We start from the raw sequence: 24680 nt of genomic DNA on the forward strand, positions 1-24680 counted from the left end.
ATCTTTAGTATAATTTTCTATGTAATTTTTAATTTGTCTCGACCTCATGTTAATACCGGTGTATCATAATTGTCAAGCTTGCTCTGGGACTTCCCCATATTGGCTGTCTTTCTCAGAGGTTTTCTCTTGCCGTCTAAATAATCTCCAACAGATCTAATTTTTGTCCTAAAATCAGCCAGGGGGAGCTCTAGGACTAACCAGGTGCACACTCAGTTAATTTTGGTACTGAACCTTAAAGGGTCATGAAACCCCAGAACACATTTTTTGAGCTGTGAACAGATATGTATAGGCTGTATATCATTGAAAACACTAAAGGTACTTATTAATTTTATTTAAAAGTTAAAATTAGTTATTTTTCATTTTTCAGAGCGATTTCTAACTTACGGTTTGAAAAGCAAAGTCGGAGCAACGTCACAAAATGTGACGTCATCGTGTACCACCGGCAAAGATCCGGAGTGCTGGTTGGCTCCAAGTATGGGCTGGTCGAACATGCTGACGTCAACAGTTTCTGTGTTTATTCATAACTTAAAGCACATTCAATACAATCACTGCACTGTAGTATGCATAAGATTATAATTGTGGTATTATGCATGAGGAATTATCACTTCTCTCAGCTCAGTCTCTATGTTGTCATTCAGAGACATAATGTTGGTGTTCGTTTCCTCAGTGCTACAACACAATGTGTTTTCCTGCGATGTGATCAGAACAGAAGTTCGCATGAGATCACATTACAGTGGAGAATTCAAATTTCACAAAAGTGCGGCTCATTCACCTCTGCCTGCTCTAGCTGCGTTCAAACACGCGAGCCGTGTGTATGTTTCCCTCAGCACAGCAGCAGATGAGTGTTGTTTGTATTTTGCCCGCGATGTGGTCAGAACTGTAGTTTGAATACGAACACATGAAAAATACACGGAGCGCACATATGATCGGTTTCAGCGTGGAGCTTTGCGTTGTTTAACAACACTAGCCACGTGGCTCATAGCTCATACAGAATAAAGTATCCGTGTTTAAAGTTTTTATTTCACACATTCTCCTGCACCAAACATTAACCAGCACGGTGTAGTTATGCACACATATTTCATCTAGTCTTCTTCAAATGAATTATATGTGCAAACTGGACACTGATACAGTGGTGTAGCCTATCTGAACGCGACGACACGATTATTCTAATAGACAAGACTGATTTTGAGACTGCAGCGCTCGTAAACGTAAGCAAAGTAGCCTATTATTAGCCCTATTAAATATTCTTTAGCATTTCTCCCTTGTGCTTGGGAGTTTGTTGTCATTTTCTCCGTGCTCATATATTAACATTCATTATTCTGTATAATGAGTGTGCACTACGTCTGTGCTTCATTGGTTGTTCTCTCCCCTCTTCTCCCCCTCTACACTCCCACTTTTCCAGAGCTTTACGTGCATTTTAACAGACGTTTTTGAACTTTGAGGTATGAACGACCAGGGTAAAACGGGGGTTTCATGACCCTTTAAGTTCACTAAGTTCGAACCATTCTCACCATGCGGTTTCAATTTCTTTTCAACCAAGAAATCTCGGTAGCACTTTATTTTACAGTACGTGTACTTTCCTGGTACATATATAGTAATTATGTTGTACATACAGGTAAAAGAGTGGTAACACAAAGTACTTACCTGACATGTATGTACATGGGAACTAATAAGAAACACTGCTGTACTTTCCAATGGTACATACATGGTAACTACTTTGTACCTATAGACAAATGTTGGGTAATAACAGGTGCTTACTTATAGTGTCCGTATATGGTCACTAACAGACACATTACTGTACTTACTAATAGTACGTACATGGTAAATATTTTGTACTTACAGACAAGTGTGGGTAATAACAAGCACTTATTTATGGTAACTTGTAAGACACATTACTGTACTTACTAACTGTTTAAAATGCTTAAGCTTATTATTGCAAAGGTTAAAGAGCTGGTAATTCCTATGTAATGTTTATGTACAAGGATGCACTTTATTTTACAGTCCTATTTCCATGTACTTATTATGAACGTACTAGTGAATATACCAGTTACCCAGCAAACAAGGGACGTCCCCCGGACTTTGTGAACGTCCGTTAAGGTCCGCGTTTGGTCCGCTTTTTAACGTCCGCTGGCGGACGTTCGGGGGACGTCCGCGTTTGGTTCGCTTTTTAACGTTCGCTGACGGACGTTCGGGGGACGTCCGCGTTTGGTCCGCTTTTTAACGTTCGCTGGCGGACGTTCGGAGGACGTCCGCGTTTGGTCCGCTTTGTAACGTTCGCTGACGGACGTTCGGAGGACATTCAAGTCCTTGCCAGTTTGCGAAAGTCCTACTGACGTCCCTCATCTGGTATTTCCATAACAACACTTGTAAAAAAAAAACAGCGTTGCCTTTTATCAACAGACCTGACACCTTGAAACTCAGACAAAGGGCAAATGAAACTAAACCTACTGGATTTAAAGGAGGTTGTGTTCCTTAAAAATCCCTTTAAACATGATAATGGATTTACAGAAACCATGATTGTTTTGTTGTGCAGGTTGATATTATGGTTTTACTTCAAGTAAAAATAGTAAATGAATTCGGGTCATTCTACAGAAAAGTCCACTTTTGGTATGACAAAATGTCTTAAAATGTATTTCTTTTTCTAACGTTTAAACTTAGACCACATTATTATATTACACATTGACTTTATGAATACAAATGACAGCTTTATGATTTATTATTATTATTATTATTATTTTGTGCATTTAAAGACAGCATGTACCATTTTTTTGTCACTGGTGTTACCATACTTCTCTGGCATTTTAAACATTTTTATGAAATGATATTTCTCAATTTTTTTCAGCACATGCAGTCAGAGTTACAGAAAAAAAGATAATGAAAAAAATAAGGAGATTATGTTTGTTTTGTTTTTTAATTTCAATCAGGTTAGTTAAAAGTGATTGAATTATGCTAATTTAATTATGCATGTATTTGCTATAACAATGGAAATGTTTGAAAAACAGTTATAAACAAGTAATGCAATCCTTTACATCTTAATTCTTGAGTTTAGCAGAATTCCATGAATGTAAAAGTATTATCATGTCACATATGACACATTTTATTTAATGAGACAGACAAAAAACAGTAACACCAGTGACACAATGAATCACCAGTGACAGATACATAGGACCAAAGATAGCCTACTTATTCTTCAACTATAATCAAGGAGAGGAGACTAAATTTTATTACATTTTTTATACAATCAAAGACTTTTCATTGACACTTAGTGAAAGCAGTCAGTAAAAGATCATAAACAACATTTTAAAAATGTCTGTAAAATACGCTGTCCGTAATGTCGCTGCTTCTCAGCTTCTCAGTTTAGCCAAATACCCTCAATTTAGCCATATCTGACCAAAGGAGGATTAACAATAGGAAAAAAAAGTTAGAATCACATTATTTAGTGCTATTTTATGGAAAATAACTAAATAAATAGCTTTGAATAAAGTTTTTTTTTCTATAAACAACACCAGTGAGTGACAGTAACACCAGTGACATTTTTCATGAAAAATGCATTTTATGGCTGCTGCAAGGTATCAATCCACATGTTGTCAATCATGGTATATTCACTAAATTAAGTAGTTTAATCCATTTGTATTCTAGTTTTTTGAAATTCCCTAATAATAAAGTAGGTCACACCAGTGACTTCAACTAAAAGCTTCATATGAAATTATGATTTTCTAATTAAAATTTCTGATAACTGAAAAGAGATAGTGGACTTTCCATGTGTCTTTCTTCATGGATCTTCAGGAAATAGGAAGAAGGTAGTCAATTGATGTCAACAGTGTGATTTTTATTTCAAAATAAGAGATTTTTGTTAAAGGTAACACCAGTGACACAACACCAGGGTTTTTTTTTAATATATTTTATAATATTTATTCAGCATTTGTTTTTGTTTTTTTATGTCATTTACATAATATATTTGACAGTTATGCATACATTATTGTATTTAAACCCTGGTTCTGAGCTCAAAATAAAGCACTTTCCCACATGACTGTGGGGACGAGCACTTCTGTGCTGTTTGGAATTTTTATAATTTAAAAACAAATACTGCCACATTGATGCGCAAGAAGGTTTAATTGTTCAAATATTGTTTCATATTAAAATATATAAAAAAAATTGTTTTCAATATAAAAAAAAGTGTTTTCAAGTGTAATATTTCTGTAAAGGGACAGAAAAGTGGACTTTTCTGTAGAATGACCCATTCATTGTAAAATGAAGTAAATATTAAAAATGAACAACTTTCATGTTAGCCTATGGGAAAAAATAATGGAGTAACTTCAACCTACTAACTAATTAAAGATGTCATCAGATCATGTGTGCTTTCAGCAGTTAAAATTTTAAACATCAAAATCATGATGCCCCCCAATAGTAGGCTACTGAATATAAGATGTGGGATAATATAAGAATGGGACATTTTATCCAAGTCATCTCAATGGTAAAAAGTGTCCCAATCACCCTGAACTGGAGCTCTAAAATAATGTTATTGACTTCAACTGATGAATGCAGCCAAAGAAAAGATGAAGAATGGAAAAGCACTTTGCTGGCAAAGAAATTGGAAAATAACACAGGTAAGACAATTCCTATACCCATAAATACCTGTCAAACATGGTTTTATTAAAGAAAAGTTATTTTAAAAAAATTACTTTAATTTTTACACATAAGAAAGGTATAGCATGTGGCAAAAAGTGTAATATAGCCACACTGTGAGATACAAGCAAGTGACAATCGAGTGACGTCATTCTTTAGGTTACGCGCATGTATCCATGGCAACGCTCGGCGTCGACAGTTAACGGTCCTGCCGGTGATTTTCTCAGATGAGGCCTTGAGTTTTCTCTTTCGTCGGTCAAAAAGGTATTTTAAATTTTAGTTTAGCAGACATTAGCTACCATAACCACTGTTTATCTTGTAAAGTTTAAATTATATGACAAGATTACATTTACAAACGTTTGCTGAAGTTGTTGTCCGTCGCGGCTGACCGTTACGGCCTATCTTCAAATGTACGCTAATCTTGGTCTCACGAATCCAAATTGTCAGTAACAAATGTTTCTTAATAGACAAACGATACCTGAAACATTATTGAATGTGTTCATTTTGTCGTTTTAGGTTAGAAGCCATCGAAAAAACTGCCATCGGACTGCCACAGCTGACAACGAGAGACGCGCGTGCACAACTGCATAACACACACACACACACACACACACACGGAAAGAGCACAACAATTATGAAACTGATAATTTATTATAAATAAATAAATGTATTTTTCTCCTTACAACGTGTTTGTGTTCTTTTGTTAACCTAGAAGTAAAATAAAAAACAATAAGAGGACTTAATCGAAAGTCCCCTAAACGTCCCGAATGGCCGCTGAACGTCCTGTGAACGTCCCCGTGAATGTCCGGAGGACGTCTTTGCGGACGTCCCCGGGACAGCCAGAGGACCCTACACATGGACGTTCGGGGGACGTTCGCAGAGGCCATTCAGGGGACGTTCTGGGGACCTTTTTTTGTTAGCTGGGTAGTTAATGTGTAAGTTACACCTGGTAAGAGCTGGTAATTCCTTTGTAATGTTTATGTACAAGGGTTCACTTTATTTTACAGTCCTATCTCCATGTACTTATTATGAACGTACTAGTGAATATACCAGTTAGTTAATGTGTAAGTTACACCTGGTAAGAGCTGGTAATTCCTATGTAATGTTTATGTACAAGGGTTCACTTTATTTTACAGTCCTATTTCCATGTACTTACTCTGAACGTACTAGTGACTACCAGTTAATTACCAGTATACCAGTTAATGTGTAAGTTACACCTGGTAAGAGCATACATAGCTTTCAAAGACACAAAACGTACATTTTTGTAAATGAAAATGATAATTTTATTAAAAATATAACATCAAAACGATATTTTGAGCTGCTAATCCTACACCTACCTTTAAAGTAACCCATAAACATTTATTAAAACTCCGTACTGTTTTAAATAAAAGAATGACAGACAAACAAGTGTAATCACAACAATTTATTTATTGCGAAAATGTTGTACCAAAAGTAGTTCAAATGATGATGAATTGCAGTCGCAGTCCTCTCTGGCGGTAAATAATAGTTTTTTACAGAGCAGAATATGATGAATCCGGCTTCTCTACGTGAAGGCGCGCACTCATTCAAATGTCAATCCACTGAAACATGGCATGTCGCAATCTGTAACGAAGCAGGTGAGAGCTATGGGTGAGAGCCAATGAGCGTTTGATATCAGTGCCGTAAACCATGTCGTAACGCTTCTCGAGGGTGGCGCTCCTTTCAAATTTAAATTATAACGAGCGCGAGCTTTGACTGTGACGTCGCGTCGCTGCTGAGAATGAAGATGAAGATTGATGGATAAAGGGCTGAATTTGGATCTGTTCCTTACAAACATATGGATTCTAAAGATATGGAGTACAGCAAACAAATAAAATGGGTGCGATTTGTGAATATATGTTGTGTTTTGATGTATCTTTGTATTGGATTGTATTCTAGGGGTGTGATTCTTCCGGAAAAATCCGGAAATCCGGCTTTTCCGACCTGAAAATGATGCTCTTGTAAATCATGCAAAAAAAAAAAAAAAAAAAAAAAAAAAATTGGGGGGTGGGGGGTCAGGGTTGCGGCGGTTGCGATGGGTCGAGTATTGGTAAACATAATGACCGCTCACCGCTGTCAACGTTTTTTGTGCCTCTGATTCATGTCGTCATGTCACTCTGCAAGTTGTCCAATCATTTGTCACGATTGAAGTTCAAAGTGTACGCGCACTGTTATGAATGCGCACACACCCAACCGCGCCCAACCATCTCACGTGAACAGCTTCAGTGAACACGGATGATTCAGATAAGCAAATCCATATTGTCTTTCATTTTTATATGCAGGTCTAGTAAAATTTAACCAATCTATTGATCATTTTTGTCATGATTCCATAACATTAATGTTAAACGATTCTGGCCTAATTTAGCAAAGTAACGGCAAGGCTGCCAACTCTCATGGTGCGTTCACACCGGACGCGAATGAAGCGGTAAGCGCGAGTGATTTACATGTTAAGTCAATGCAAAGACGCGAATTGACATCCTGCGGCGCGATTCGCGCGAATGAAGCGGCGCGAATGACGCGATTCGCGCGAATCGCGCAAGTTGAAAAATCTGAACTTTGGCGAATTTCCGCGCCGCGTTAACCAATCAGGAGCTTGCTCTAGTAGTGACGTGACGTAGCGAGCTGAGGCAGAATTTCGAAACAACAATGGAGGACAAAATCATCGTCGCTGTACATCTTTATACATTTATAGAAACAGAAATAAAAAGGATCGTGTTTGAAAGAAAGTGAATGAGGAGGTCGGACAATCTGATAAGTTGTAAAAAACGGTCTTTACTCAATTAGAGCTATATATATATATATATATACGGGTCATTCTACAGAAACGTCCACTTTTGGTATGACAAAATGTCTTAAAATGTATTTCTTTTTTTAACATTTAAACTTAGACCACATTATTATTTTACACTTGGACTTTATGAATACACATAAATGACAGCTTAATGATTTTTTATTTTTTTTGTACATTTATTTAAATACTGCATGTCCCCTCTTTTTATCACTGGTGTTACCTTACTTCTCTGGCATTTTTAAACATTTTTATGAAATATTATTTCTCATTTTTTTTCAGCACATGCAGTCAGAGTTACAGAATAATAATGATAATGCAAAAAATAAGGAGATTGTGTGTTATTTATTTTAATCAGGTTTGTTAAAAGTGTGATTGAATGATGTTAATTCAATTGCGCAACCATGTATTTGCTATAACAATAAAAAATATTTGAAAAACAATAATAAACAAGTAATGATACAATCCTTTACATCTTAATTCTTGAGTGTAGCAGAATTCAATGAATATAAAATTATTATCATGTCACATATGACATTTTATTTAATGTGACAGACAAAAACAGTAACACCAGTGACACAATGAATCACCAGTGACATATACATAAGACCAAAGATCCTTAATTTTTCAACTATAATTAAGTAGTTTGGACTAAATTTTTACATTTGGTGTACAATAAAAGACTGTCATTGACACTTAGTGAAAGCAGTCAGTAAAAGATTATAAACAACATTTTAAAACTGTCTGTAAAGTCGCTGCACTGAATTTAGCCAAATCCCCTTAATTTAGCCATATCTGACCAAAGGAGGATTAACAATGAGATAGAAAAGTTAGAATCATGTAATCTTAGTGCTTTTTTTATGCAAAATAACTAAATGAATAGCTTTAAATAAAGTTTATCTATAAACGGGTAACACCAGTGACGGTACCACCAGTGATATTTTCATAAAAAGGTAACACCAGTGACAGTAACACCAGTGACATTTTTCATAAAAAATGCATTTTACAAAATGGCTGCTGCAAGGTGTCAACCCACATGTTGTCAATCATGATATATTCACTAAATCAAGTAATTTAATCCATTTGTATTCTAGTTTTTTAAAATTCCCTAGCAATAAAGTAGGTCACACCAGTGACTTCAACTAAAAGCTTCATATGAAAATATGATTTTATAATTAAAATATCTGATAACTGAAAAGAGATAGTGGACTTTCCATTGGCCTTTCTTCATTGATCTTCAGGAAACAGGTAGAAGGAAGTCAAGTGATGTCATCAGTGTGATTTTTTTCTTTCAAAATAAGAGATTTTTGTTAAAGGTAACACCAGTGACACAACACCAGGGGACCACTACATTCATTATATATTTTATAATATTTTATTTAGCATTTGTTTTTTTTATGTCATTTACATTATATATTTGATAGTTATGTATACATTATTGTATTTGAAATGGTAGAAAAACCTGTTTGTGAGCTCAAAATAAAGCACTTTCCCTCTGTACATGACTGTGGGGACGAGCACTTCTGTGGCGCTTGGAATTTTTATAATTAATTAAAAAACAAATATTGCCACATTGATGGCTCAACAAGGTTTCATTGTTCAAATAACATATTGTTTCATATTAAAATATAAAAAAATTGTAATCCTAAAGTGTTTTTCAAGTGTAATATTTCTGTAAAGTCTAGGGACAGAAAAGTGGACGTTTCTGTAGAATGACCCATACATATTAAGACTACAAGCCAACTAAAGACGACCAATTGATCTTATTCGCTGTAATTTACAATTATTTCCCCACTGACAAGTTGTGTTTATTCAGAGGAAGTGTGCAGAAAGCAGTGGGAGAGTCTGGGACACATAAAGGAGCGGGAGAGCCCCTCTCATGACGCGAATTCGCGTCTGTTGTGAAGGGATTTTAACGCGCGAATGAAGCGAATGTCACGCGCGAATGAAGCGAGTAAACTCAAAATGTTCAAGCGTCCAACTACGCGCGAATAGCGCGATTTATTCGCGCAAGTCGCGTCTGGTGTGAACACAGCATCACGCATTCAGCGTGAGACTCACGTAATTGACCCAATTCTCACGCTCTCACGCCACACCCCCATATTCTCACGCAGACTCGTGCAGCAGTGAGGAAAAAAAAATCGCGCCGCATGATCTCGCAAAGCAACGCGCAGAGAGACCAGACAGACAGTGTAACGTTACAGACTACTGAGTTTTTGTGACAATTGTGAGGGAAATACACAATTTATTCCCATAAACTGTGTAGTCAGCCGTTCTCCCTCCCATCTGCACCGTGTGAATTGTGAACGCAGGCAGGTCAGTGAGTTACAGGGCGCTCCGTGTCTCCGTCCAGTTTAGGCTAGTAACTAATAGGCCTATGCTGTTATATAGTTTATAGGGGTGTGACGAGCGAGACTAAAATGTGTAGAGATTTCTCGTCGAGGCGAAAAGTAGTCTTGTGATGTTGCCATGACAGAGTGTTAAGATGATTAGGAAAGAATATGCCACCTCTACGTTTACATTATGCTTCCACTGTCGTTTTGCTTTGTATTTAAATAAAAAAACATTTAATTAAGTTGGATAACGGTCGCCACCGCTCCACATTCACAGAGTACGCGCGATCACGAAAGTGAAAGTAAACGCGAGCGCGCATTCAAACGAGATTTCAATACCCCGCATTTTGAAAGCGGCTCCCTGATGAATACAGATATCTCTCAATATGAAAGCTATTTTAGGTTGGGCAGTGTAGTTGTAACCATGTCTTAGCTCTGTATCAAAGAAAAAAATGGTCTTATTTGCACTTTGAATATTGAGAGAGTGTGATTATGGTTGCACTTATTGTAAAGTGTTACCATCAAAATTAATAACAGTTTTCTCTTAATCTTATTAAGCACAAACAATAAGGTTTCATTTGTTAACATTAGTTAGTGCACTGTGAACTATCATGAACTAACAATGGATGACTATTTTTATTAACTAACATTAACATGTTAGATTAATAAATACTGTAGCAAATATATTGCTCATTGTTAGTTGATGTTGGTTAATACATTAATGTTAATAAATGAGACCTTATTGTAAAGTGTTACCATTTTTATTTATACTGTTTTTATTTCTATGATCAGTTTGTGGAAAGGAGTTCAGTTAGGAGGTCAAAAGTTGTAGAAGCTCATAAATCATGTACAGTAAGATCTGAAGAGACTGAAATCATACAGAAGAGAAGTCAGTCAGTTGAGTTTGTGGCAAAACCTTTTACAGTGCTTGAGTATTGTTGTCTTTTACTGCATATGATAATTCAGTCTCAGAAAGTAGAACTGAAATGACATTCATTACAAGATGATTAGTTAAAACATTTCAAATACACCTGCAGAATATTTTTTCTAGTCGTGTATTTCACCATCTTGTCTCGTCACACCCCTAATAGTTTATATAGAATTAAGTTAGCATTAGCAGAGTTGTCTGTTTTGCAGCACTGAGCAGTTATTTTACATAACTTTATCATAAAAAAAGTACAAAAGCAAGCCACGCCCCTCCATAAGCCCCTCCCCATAACAAAGCCCCGCCCCCATGGTAAGTGCACCGTATAGTTTCCTGCTTTTTTGTCCTTTGCCAATCACACCTATGTTGCTGCATAGGAGAAAACATCTTCTGTGTCACACAGCAGACAAACTAAATATTACAAGTCACGAATAGAAATGTTATTTCATATTAAGTAGATGAGTAAACTGTATTCAAAAAATGTGACTGAAAACATGTATTGATATGACAATTGAATATATACAACAAATTTAAAACATTAATCCCATGATTTTATTACAGGGGAATTCATTTACATTCAAACTTTACGTTACATGATTTATTATTGCTGTTAATACGTAATGTATGTTTTTGTGTGTATGAAAACGTACGTGTGGTTAAACCAAATTTTATGTAAAAATACACATGTATTCTCATGAGATCACGGTAATTCCTATGTAAGGTTTATGTACCCTAGTGAAAAAAAAGTATACTTTATTGTATTTTAAATATATTCCCTTTTTCTATAGTACACTGCAAATATGCTAACAAAAAATGTACTATCATTAAATATATAAAAAGTATATTAGTATCATATTTTCACAATGCAACTTTTAACACACTTTAAAATAATTGTACTTTAGTATATTTTCTAAAAAATATATTTTAGAAAAATATACTTGAAGTGTAAGTTCAGTTTATTTTTTAAAAGTGTATTTATTTGCACTTTATAAAAATATATTTGAGGTATATTTTAACAGTGTGCTGAAAATGATCATTGTAACAATGCACTGAAAGTATATTTAAAAAATACATTATTTAATATCCTGAAGTTGTAGTGTATCTAATGTTAAATTTGAGTATATTTTTTAAGTTTACTTCTTCATCCTTGGAATTCATTATATTACTTGTACTATTTATTTCAGTATGAATGCATTAAGCCCATTTAGTAAATGCAGTGTAGCCTATAATTTCCAAATATGTGTAAATGTTTATTAAGTTTACACTGGCAGAATCATTTTACAATCGTACACACAAATCTATATTAAACAACACACCAGCAGCACAAGTAATGCGAAAAAATATGTCGAGTGGTTAAACTTATCGGAATTCAAATGTCTCTTCAACTTGGTCTGTGACCAATCAGATTTTGATGCTCACTGCCTTCAGCCAATCAGAGCTGCTGACGTCACGGTTGTCGTCTGAATCTACTCGCTCAGTCACTCAGGTGAAGTATAATGTCGCAATGTATAATTTATTTAATAAAACACTGAAAGTGCAATACATCGCTCAATCTTGGGGATTCTGACCAGTTCAATCAAGTGACATCGCAGCCTGACCGTGATGGCGACGACAACCGGCTAATCTAATGGCCTACGCGATCCTGAAAGAACCGGAGAAAAGTGCTGCTATTGGGAGGTGAGTTGTAGTCTACCAGTTAACAAACTTTATTTTATTTTCTTTAACAAACGGAGAGCGATATTTCGGCTTGATATCTCCTTTTTGAGTTTTTATGTGGTGGTTCATGGCACATGTTTGTATACAGCACCAAAACATTCATATGATTGGTCAAATCGGCCCGTATTCTGTACGATATTAATTCATAAAGTGTTTTATGCTTGACTATGTACCGAAAACAATATTGACATGCCATTCTGATACAGTTCCCTGCTGCTAATCCTCATTTACTGTTCAAAAATAGTATTGGTTCAATGTAGGATTTAGACAGACTATTGTAAACGTGAATAAAGGGTTGAACATAAAGTGTCTTATATCTTTGTATATTCTGTCAACAGATGCTGTTCTTCACGCTATCAGACACAATGAGAAGCTCATCAGAAAATGGAATATAATGTGTAATTTGTATTTGTGTATAGAGGGTCACCATGGTCCAATATTTGTTTTTTCTTTAATGAAAAACATGGTAAATTATGCTGGATCTATATTAAGTTTAAATAAAAACTATTGGATTTGTCAATGAAATGTCTCTTCATTAGTGATGTTCTTATATTTTATTTAATTGAATGGCCTTGAAAACAAATGCATTCAACTTTGGGAAAATGTGTTAAACTCTTTAAATAGTAGCACAACTGTATTGTGTGAGATTATGTAATTCAAAGTACAGTAGTCAACATTTGAAGTGGATCAAAAAAGTTAGGACAACTTTGATTAAAGGTTTTGATCCGCTTTAAATGTTGACTATATTATACAAAGTATAAGTAATAACAAAGTGTATTGTTATTGACTGCAAAGTGTGTAATTTTTAGTATTTGGAATAAGCCAAAGTTGAAGACACTCATAATTATTTTGTAATGTACTTATAACACAAAGTGTACTCATAACAGAAATAAAGTATACTTATAACACAAATAAAAGTATACTTATAACACAAATAAAGTATATTAATAATGCAACTTATATTGTAACAAAAAATATATACTTATAACACAAATAAAGTATACTTATAATAAAAATTAAGTACACTTTAATATCACTAATCAAGCATGTAATTAGTCCCTACACAGACATATACTTAAAGTGTACTAAGTATACTTGAAGTTGTTCCAATTTAGTACACATAAGTATACTAAATATACTTAAAGTTGTATTTTAATACTACTTAATTTCAACTTAAATATACTTAGTACAAAATTAGTTGTTTCAAAATAACACACTTTAAATGAACTAATCATTAACACACTTGAAATATGCTAATAATTAGTCTTGCTGCAAGTATACTTAGTATACTTTTTTTTCACTAGGGTACAAGGGCTCAATTTATTTTACAGTCCTTCCAACTACTTATTATGAACATACTAGTGAATATACCAGTTAGTTAATGTGTAAGTTACACCTGGTAAGAGCTGGTAATTCCTATGTAAGGTTTATGTACAAGGGTTCACTTTATTTTACAATCCTATTTCCATGTACTTATTATGAACGTACTAGTGAATATACCAGTTAGTTAATGCGTAAGTTACACATTACTTAGGGTGAGGTATAAGCATGGTACAAGATACTTCTTGAGTACTGGATGATATACTTTTGCAGTTCAACTTGCCTAATCTTTACAGGACAATAATTCACTTAATAGGGGTATTTTGATGACATACATACAGATCAGTAACACTACTGTACTTGGTATACTCAGTTGTCATGTGTCAAAAGCCTTGCTTAAAAGGACTACTTGATAAGTATTAACACTATGAAGTGCTGTATAGTTACTGCAGTGTATCATTTTGGTAAGCACATTTGTTTCACACACTTGTCCGTGAGTACAACATAGTTACCATGTATATACCACTAGTAAGTACAGTAATGTGTCTTACTAGTTACCACACATAAGTGCCTGTTGTTACCCACACTTGTCGGTAAGTACAAAATATTCACCATACATACCATTAGTAAGTACAGTAATGTTTCTGTTAGTTACCATATACGGACACTATAAGTAAGCACCTGTTATTACCCGACACTTGTCTATAGGTACAAAGTAGTTACCATGTATGTTCCATTGGAAAGTACAGCAGTGTTTCTTATTAGTTCCCATGTACATACATGTCAGGTAAGTACCTTGTGTTACCACTCTTTTACCTGTATGTACAACATAATTACTATATATGTACCAGGAAAGTACACGTACTGTAAAATAAAGTGCTACCGAAATCTCTTAACCACACTGAGTTACCACAGAGCTGTCTTGTCCACTAAGGTACATCCCTTTCTCCAAATCTTTCATATAATTTTCCAGAGCTAACAGCACAAAGGCTTACTTTCCAATTCTTCCTGCTCTTCCAACCAGACAGTGAGATTTAAAATGCATTAAAACAATCAGGAGGATGCATTAAAGATTGATATAAAATGCATTAAAACAGTTAAAAATAAAATAAAAACAAGAAAAAGAATTAAAAGAGTAGATATAAAATAAAGTGCAATCAGTTCAGACGTAGCACAGTGGTCATTCAGTAAATGCACATGCAGCTAAACAGATGTGTTTTGTGTCTGGATTAGAATGTGACTAATTTTGGAGCACATCTGATCTCTTCAGGAAGCTGGTTCCAGCTGCTGCTGGCATAATAGCTAAAAGCATACTCTCCTTGCTTAGAGTGAACCCTTGGTATTTCTAGCTGATGTGATCCTAATGATCTTAGTAATCGGTTTATATTCAGTAAAAATATCTGCAATGTATTGAGGTCCCAGGTTATCGAGTGATTTATATACCAGTAATAATACTTGAAAATCAATCCTGAATGTAACTGGGAGCCAGTGTAAAGACGTGAGGACTGGTGTGGTATGTTCATATTTTCTGGTTCTGCTCAGAATCCTGGCAGCAGCGTTCTGTATGAGCTGCAAATGTCTTATGGTCTTTTTGGGAAGGCCAGAGAGGAGTCCATTACAATAATCCACCCTGGTGGTCATGAAAGCATGAACAAGTTTCTTCAAGTCTTGTCTGGAAACAAGCATCTAATTCTTGCAATATTGTTTTAGATGATATTATGCTGATTTAGTTATTGCTTTGACATGACTACTGAAACTAAGGTCTGACTCCAGAATCACACCAAGATTCCTGACTTGATTTTTAGTTGTTTGACCCCTAGTGTCAAGGTATGCGTTCACCTTGAGAACTTAATCTTTGTTTCCAAACACAATGCAGTTCTTTCTTTGTTTAGCTGAAGAAAGTTTTGGCACATCCAACTGTTAACTCCGTCAATGCATTGGCACAGCGAGTCAATGGGGCTGTAGTAATAGCAGTTCAGTCTGGGGCAAAAGTGGATTTTAGGGGCAGATACTGTATATTGCATGGTTTAGAACATAACATCATATGCGTTGAACATGTTTTCAGTAGGGGTGTAAATCAAATGGTTCATCATGATGCAATCTGATATCGATTCTCATAGTCAGAAATATGACACTTGGCGATAACTCGGTAAGACTTTGGGATATGATTTTGACTCAATTCTATCCAGGGGTGTAATGATCAATATATCGATATTATGGTATTATGTGCATACTTTACTCAACCAGTTACATTTTCATTAAATCACAAATGCAACCAAAATATGTAACATGAACATTTCTCTGAAAATTGCACCTCATGTATCCAAATTGGGACATCCACAACTAAAAATGCAATTTAGCTTTTTTTTAATAATAAAGAAAAAAAAATACTGGGAACAAATTTAAGTCACACATGAGATCAGTAATCTGATGACAGCTTATGACATGACAACACCCTTACGAAAAAGAAGTATACTTCAAGTTCATTTTATCAAGTATACTTAAGTAATGTTCAAGTATATTTTTAAAGTATACTTTATGTAGTAAGTATACTAGTATAAATGTACTAGTAGTAAACTTGTATATGTACTATTTTAATACCACTAGGACTAAATTGGCCCAATTGAAGTATACATTTAAGTGTACTATAAGTGTAACAGTAGTAAACTTTAAGTACACTAGTTTACAGCTACGGTTCTCATTTGTACTGCATCTGTACTACAAGTAAACTTATAAGTATACTAGTAGTTTACTATTTTATTACTAGTACTTTTAGTATATAAAAGTACACTTTTAAATAGTTAAGTGCAAGTATACTTGTAAGTTTTCTTTAAGTGAACATAACATCACACTTATAGTTTACTTTTTATATATTATTTTTGCACTTCAAGTATACTACTATGTTCCTATTTATGTATTATTTTTTATACTTATACCTTTAACTGTTCTTGAACTCTTTCCATTTTAATTATAAGTTAAGTATACTTAAGTGCAATTTTAAGTATATTTCTCAGAAGTACATAAAGTATATTTCTGAGAAGTATATAAAAAGTAGACAAAGTATACTTTCTTATTTTTAGTTTAAAAGAAGTATACTAATAGCACACTTGAATAAACTTCTTTTCGTAAGGGCAATCAAGAAAGTTTTTCAGGCTTCTGTGCTAAAATTGCAATGTGTGAAATCTAGTGCAAATTCTCATTAGAAAATAACAAAAATTAGGTACTCCAGTTCTAAAAAAAAAAACAAAAAAAAACAGAAAAAAAAGAAAAAATTCATAAAGAAAAATACATATAAAAAAGAATTTACAAAAAAACAACAACTGTTGAAACATTTTTATATGAGATTATTTTTTGGCTGCTACTAGTACATCACAATCTGAGGCACATGCAGATATGCAGTAGTCTGGCTATCACCAGACCAAGCTCAATTTAAAATTGAACATTGGTCTGGGGAGTTTGCAATGTATTTCCTACTGCACAAGAGGCGTGATCAACGAGCATTAGTCACGCAATTGGATAGTCCTTCAACCAATCAGATCAACGATCCGGGTGACGTACTTTGCAGAGCGATGCGAAAACTCCAGACAGGTTTACCGTGTGTCTCAATCAGCTCCCTAGTTCAGTAGTCAGGGCACTGATCAGGCAATCAGCCACATTCACTTTCATGATATACTGATTCACGACCTAGGGAACTAGGGAGCTGATTGAGACGCAGGTTTAGTTTGTATTGGTTTGTAGCATTGATCCGCGGTTTGCAGAACCAGCAATGGCATCAAGCGATTTTTGCAGGTTGTGCAAAAAAACATGAAAGTGATCGGTATTTACACCCACTCGAGCAATTTGTTTGCTAACTAAAGAAGTCATTCAGCATCGTCGAGAGTTTAAAAGGCGACTCTGATACTGTTCAGTTCAGTGTAAATGAACGCGGAATATAGCCGCCCTAAACTACGTCATTGTCATGACAACCAAAAAGAATTCCAGTCAGCTCAGGCGGCGCGAGATTCAAGAAGCAGGGAGACGAAACATATAGAGCAAATAATAAAAATATTGTCTACCATCGAGGGGCATTGAAGTAAAAGAGTCCTGTACTCACATCGTGAAGCAAACCACCAAAATAACAGCAGAGAATCGTCGTGTGTCATCAATCGCCGTTTGTAATCTTCCTATGAAGAGACTGTCGAATCAACGCTCTGCTACATTACTCTCAGATAAGGTAAATGCTTAACACAATCTCCATCACTGTGATTGTGCATTGTTATTGGAGAGACGGGTAGATCAGACAGAGTTTGAAAGCTGCTTGCCGTCGCTTCTCTATCGCCATCGTGTTATACCCGCCAAAAGCGAGCAAGGTGGATAAGCCAGTCTGTGATTGGTTCCCACAAAAGTGTAACAGCGCAGCAGAAATGAATGCACAGGTTTCCAGACTGAGTTGCCGAGCGAAATCAAATCGCCAGCAGATCAGGCTGGGTTTACCCAGACTAGATATGCAGGGCTCAATGCTAAGAATCTTTTCTACGGATGACCAAATTACAAGCAATAGCACAATAAATACAATAGAAGAAATACACAAATTAAATAATCAGTGCTTTTTTTTTGGTTTTTCAATTAGGTTTAACACAAGTAGTGAATAAGATAATCAAATGTATAATAAAACTGCATAGTCTTTATTGTATATATTAAATATAGATGAAGCCTTATCAAAGTTATAAAAGTCAAGAGCAGTGAGTGATTTTCTCTTTGTCTTTTGTTGTTTCATAAACATTTATGATACAGACAGCAGTAGGAATATTGGGCTGCTGTCACTTTAAGACCGAATGCACTTATCCAATATACTGATTGGAACGAGTTAGCTCAAAGGGGGAATTATTAATAATTATTAATAATTATTCATAACTTATTATGATTAATTATGAATATTTGAATCAGTTAATCAGATTAACTTGATGTAGCAACATTAACATTACAATCAATCAATCAATCAATTCATCCTGTGAACACTCAGTATTGACTATTAATTACTTCTAAGAAAAGGGTATTTTTCATGGCCACAGAAAAACAATTAATTCTTAGCATTTACAGCGCTTAGAGCTTTTAATAAGATCGATCATTTAAGTGAAAATTTATTTGCAGACAGGGAGTCAGAACCAAATATGTATTGTGCACAAGTTTTATTAACTAAATCATGAACACATAACTAAACTAACCAACACATACATACACACAAGTCACACGTACATAGGTAAAATGAGAAATGATAGAGTGGAACTGGAAGTGGGAACAGAAAACGGAGCTATGGAGAAGAGTATCATCAGCTTATCATTACAAAGCTCCTTTGTTAACAAAGGGGATCACAACTTTAACTAACTAGCAGCAATTTAGTATATCACACAATACTTGAATTATGCCTCAGCTGTTTAAAGAGTGTCCGAATATACTGTTGCAGTAGAAAGTCCTAAGAGTTCGGTCTGAAGTTGCAATCGATGTCTTCTGCGTTGAATGAAGGAACGATGAAAAACTTGCATGGTTAGTTTGACTTTTAGTGGGAAAAGAGTCCTTTTCTCCTCTAGGTAAGCACATGGTGGGGGCAGGTCAAGGCCTGTCAGCCTGGCAGGCCAACAGGCAGAACCCTGCAGATGCAGTGTCGGTCGGAGCAGGCAAGATAGAGAGTGGGCAGAACTGTGCAGGGGCCTTTAAAGGGTTAGTTCACCCAAAAATGAAAATTCTGTCATTTATTATGCATAAAGGTACTAAAAACATATTTAAATCAGTTCATGTGAGTACAGTGGCTCAATATTAATATTATAAAGCGACAAGAATATTTTTGGTGCACCAAAAAAAACCAAATAACGACTTATAAAGTGATGGGCGATTTCAAAACAATGCTTCAGGAAGCATTGGATCATTATGAATCAGTGTATCGAATCTGCTGTTCGGAGCTGTTCACCAAAGTCACGTGATTTCAGCCGTTGGCAGTTTGATTCATAATGCACACTGATTCATAATGCTCCAAAGCTTCCTGAAGCAGTGTTTTGAAATCAGTCATCACTAAATAAGTCGTTATTTTGTTTTTTTTGGCGCACCAAAAATATTCTTGTTGCTTTATAATTTTAATATTGAACCACTGTACTCACATGAACTGATTTAAATATGTTTTTAGTACCTTTATGGATCTTGAGAGAGGAAATGTCATTGCTCCCTCTGAAGGCCTCACTGAGCCATCGGATTTCAACTAAAATATCTTAATTTGTGTTCCGAAGATTAACTAAGGTCTTACGGGTGTGGAACGGCATGAGGGTAAGTAATAAATGACAGAATTTAAATTTTTGGCCTCTCCTCCTAAGGGTCAGTGGGCCAATCATTCTCAAGCTTTCGAAAGGAAAGTTTATGATCCTTTGTCTTGAGCAAATTGTTTGCATATGTAACTGGATAGGTTACAGATGGAGAAGTAACTATTAAAGATTCTTGTAATACTGATATGTTGCACAGGTATCGACATATCATATACATGAGCATTTAAATCTTCAAAATACAAACTCATAGACACCAAACTTGGTATATGTGAGTTTACGTTAACCATTGGTTCTTATCATAAAATATGCATAAAACAAAATACTATACAAAAGACACTACACACAACAGTCACACAATGTCCTGGGATGCATGTTCATTTATAGATCAGTTCATCTATAAATTAATGCAGCAAAAAGTCTGTTTTGAGTGCTATGGGTTTTTTGTATGGCCTCTGCTTTTCCATGTGGCTACATAGTTCAGAGCAATAAAACATCTTATCAGACCCTTATTGCCCAAGTTGGTCTTTCGGGGGATGGGTTCACAGACATTTGTTGGGAGCTTGAGTTTGCTGGATTATTCATTAAATATAATGAATAATTTGTGGGTGTCTGATTGGTTCAGATGCTACAGATACACTGGGTATTTCTTTCTCAACTGTTGAAGTTCACTTAAAGGGATAGTTCACCCAAAAATGAAAACTTGATGTTTATCTGCTTACCCCCAGGGCATCCAAGATGTAGGTGACTTTTTTTCTTCAGTCGAACGCAAATTATGATTTTTAACTGCGACCGCTGCCGTCTGTCAGTCAAATAATAGCAGTGGATAGGAACTTCAACTATAACAGTAAATAAAACTTGCTTAGACAAATCCAAATTAAACCCTGCGGCTCGTGACGACACATTGATGTCTTAAGACACGAAACGATCGGTTTGTGTGAGAAACCGAACAGTATTTATATCATTTTTTACCTCTAATACACCACTATGTCCAACTCCGTTCAGCTTCCGGTGTGTGAGGTCTGATCGCGCTCTGACAACGGAAGTGATGTCTCGCGCTCATTGAAGTATATGGGCGAGACATCACTTCCGTCGTCAGAACGCGTTTTTTGACCTCACTAACAGGAAGCTGAACGAAGTTGGACATAGTGGTGTTTTAGAGGTAAAAAATGATATAAATACTGTTCGGTTTCTCACACAAACCGATCGTTTCGTGTCTTAAGACATCAATGTGTCGTCACGAGCCGCAGGGTTTAATTTGGATTTGTCTTAGCAAGTTTTATTTACTGTTATAGTTGAAGTTCCTATCCACTGCTATTATTTGACTGACAGACGGCAGCGGTTGCAGTTAAAAATCATAATTTGCGTTCGACTGAAGAAACAAATTCACCTACATCTTGGATGCACTGGGGGTAAGTAGATAAACATCAAATTTTAATTTTTGGGTGAACTATCCCTTTAAAGCAGAGGTATTTCTTTCTCAACTGTTTAAGTTCATTTAAAGCAGAGGTCTCCAAACTCGGTCCTGGAGGGCCGCTGTCCTCGAGAAAGGTATTAAAGACATCATTAAAATAGTCCATGGACAGTGGTTCAACCTTAATGTTATGGAATGACAAGAATACTTTTTGTGCGTAAAATAAATAAATAAATAACTACTTTATTGTAGTCACATGGACTATTTTAACAATGTCTTTAATACCTTTCTGGACATCAAAAGGTGCAATGACGTTGCTGCCTATGTGTAGTTCAGAAACCCTTGGATTTCATCAAAATATCTTAAATTGGGTTCCAAAGATGAACGAAGGTCTTACGGGTTTGGGACGACATGAGGGTGAATACTTAATGACAGAAATTTCATAAATGGGGAACCAATGACGAGGCAGCCGAGCTGCACGAGTCTATGGCAATGAAGCCCGCCAGAGCCCATCGAAATGGGTGGGGTCATCTGGCTATATAAGTGGGCAATCTGGCATAGGATCAGGTTAATTCGACTGAAACAACGGCAATGAGTCGTGCAGCAAGATAGCATGACTTGCAATGCAGTACTCATTACCATATCTCAGGGAACCAAGGTTACGTTAGTAACCGAGTATGTTCCCTTTTGATACTTCACTCGTACTGCATTGCTATATGCAGTGGGGAACCAGTATAATCACGCCGTAAGCACCTAAGGGGCCCAGAGATACCAAGTATAGCAGGGCAAAGTCATAATTAGGGGCTCAGACCTAAGTCAGGGCCCTACAGGAGACAAAGCGGGCTAAACTCATAGAGGTCAAACCCGGCCCTGGACAATCATTCTAAACACTTTATACAGGCACTTAAGGAGGGTCAAGAGCGTACAAGAAACTAAGGCAAATTCCTGAAGTCAAAGACCCGGAGTCGCAGGGAATTCTAGCGAGTTTGTGCGTGCTAAGGTCAAGCTCTTCTCAGAACAGGTCCTGCCTCAGGGCAGATGCGTGGGTTCCCAGTGGGTCGAGCTCCATGAGGCCAACTTACTATGAGGCCAACTACAAAGAGGAGTACGCCAGTGCAATCATGCCAACTATCCATCGGGATAGTCTCTGCTTCGTGACCGGATGCCCCTTGGTGCAGCCTCCGAAGCATACAAAGAGTTGTTCCGACTGCATGAATGGGGCAGAACGCTCAATGTAAGTTCTCAAAGCCCTGACAGGGCAGAGTAAATTTAACTCCTGGTCATCCTCCGAGGGAGGAAGCACAGAGAGTGTGATAATCTGTGCTCTGAATGGAGTGGAGAGAACCTTAGGTACATAACCATGCCTTGGCTTTAGGACAACCTTGGAGTCGTTGGGCCCAAACTCAAGGCAGACAGGGCTCACAGAGAGCGCCTGTAAGTCTCCTACTTGCTTGACCAATGCTAAAGGTAGTAGCAGTAGTTTGAAGGTTGGCTGAATGTAGCAGCTCAGAAGGAGAGTTCCTAAGGGCCCTCAGAACCATAGACAGGTCCCATGTAGGAACAGTAAGGGGGCAATTGTTGTGTAGCCAACTTTCCTCTTTCGACCAGGAGCTAAAGGCCAGTGTGCCCTCGCACAGGTCTCCCTAACCTGTGTTGGACGCGTCTGTGGAGACGACTTTGCTCCTGCAGACCATTCCCAGAGCCACACCCTGCTTGAAACAACAAGGGTTTCTTCCAAGAGGCCAGAGCTGCTACACAAGCCTGGTTTACCTTGATATGTAAGTGTCCGTGACACCAAGCATGGGACAAGTTCACGAGGCCTAGCATTCTCTGAAACGCTCTGAGAGGCAGAGAGGCTCCAACTTTCAGGATTCATGCAGGTTTCAGTAAGACCTTTTTAAGACATTTTAAGACCATAAAGATTGAAATTTAAGACCTACATGACGCACTACCAAAAAATATTCAAATAAAAGAAATTCTGAAAAAATCATTTTATTTCAATGAATTCAGTCATTGAAAAAGCATTAATTTAATTTACAGATAAAGCAATCACATTAGTAACCTTCTACACACCACAATGTGCCAAATGCCCAAAACCTTAGGCCCAAAATGAAAATAGGCTAAAACAAACTTGCCCTCAAATAGAATAGATTTCATCTCATATTTATTTACATTACAAAATAGCAAATTAATAGCCTAATAGAGATTGAACAGGCTACTTCAACCCATGTAACAACCAATGTAGCACACACACACACACACACACACACCAGATAATCCATGTTAGATAGATAGATACTTACCTCGGGATAATTAGAGTATCTATCTATCTATCTATCTATCTATCTATCTATCTATCTATCTATCTATCTATCTATCTATCTAACATTATCTGATGTGTGTGTGTGTGTGTCCCGCGAACTATGAGCCCAGGTACCTCGACTTAACAATTCCATTGTTCCAGAAACGAACGTGGACGTCAAGCTGCTTGGTCCTGGTGGTCTGATTTTGGCTTTCATTGAACATTACGACATACGGCCCGGTAAGAGTACGAATCAGTTCCCCCTTTATAAACTCCCCCAATCCAAATCTCGTCACATAAGCGATCTTGTTGGGCCCGCAGTACGTCTTCGCGATTACTAAATCAGGGAACATCACTTGGAAGAGATCGCTAATCTCGCTGTTGCTATTAAATGAGTGGTGTTTAGTCACCGTGTGTAGTATCCAAAGCACCTCGGCTTTCGATGTGTCAGTTGATCCAAAAGTACCCCAAAGGTTGTTAGACGGAGCTGCAATGATATTGCGCTGGAGACCGGAGGGACCAGGCATTGAGGAGGACGGCGGCAGTGGTGAGGCTAATTGGCCGAGTCCGCTGAAGGCATTTTGCGGCTAGCTTGTGTTTCTCCGCTCTGGCGTGTAACTCCAGCGCCTTCACACCCAGAGTCCCTGATTGATTTTTTTTTTTGCAAAGTTTGCAGTGAGCCTCGTACATGGAGCTGGGTACCGCTTGTAACCAACAGCAGAAATCGCTGTGATTAGCCATGTCTCGTTGAAAGTAACTCTGAGGAGACGCAGACATATTTCGCGGGCAGGTATTGCATTTATCACAGGATTTGTAGTTTTATCAACACGTATACCAACACCAATATACCCCAGAAAGAACTACGACTACCTCTTTCAGCAGGTAACGTTTAAGACCTCAGGTGAAAATCTGGCCGTTTTTAAGACTTTTTAAGGCCTTAAATTTAAAGTT

General features: G+C 36.5%; 1 protein-coding gene and 1 long non-coding RNA gene across 2 annotated transcripts in view; one reads left to right on the top strand and one right to left on the bottom strand.

Annotated features, from left to right (window-relative positions):
* The window catches only part of LOC125272292 (calsequestrin-2-like), a 41343-nt gene that overhangs the window by 13446 nt on the left and 3217 nt on the right, over window positions 1–24680 (bottom strand). The gene's annotated exons all lie outside the window — the stretch shown is intronic.
* On the top strand, window positions 4216–5308 carry LOC125272316. Its single transcript, XR_007185813.1, has 2 exons — window positions 4216–4607; window positions 4786–5308. It is a non-coding gene; the product is annotated as an uncharacterized LOC125272316 (long non-coding RNA).

The sequence above is a fragment of the Megalobrama amblycephala genome, linkage group LG7, assembly GCF_018812025.1.
Source record: "Megalobrama amblycephala isolate DHTTF-2021 linkage group LG7, ASM1881202v1, whole genome shotgun sequence".
NCBI lineage: Eukaryota > Metazoa > Chordata > Actinopteri > Cypriniformes > Xenocyprididae > Megalobrama > Megalobrama amblycephala.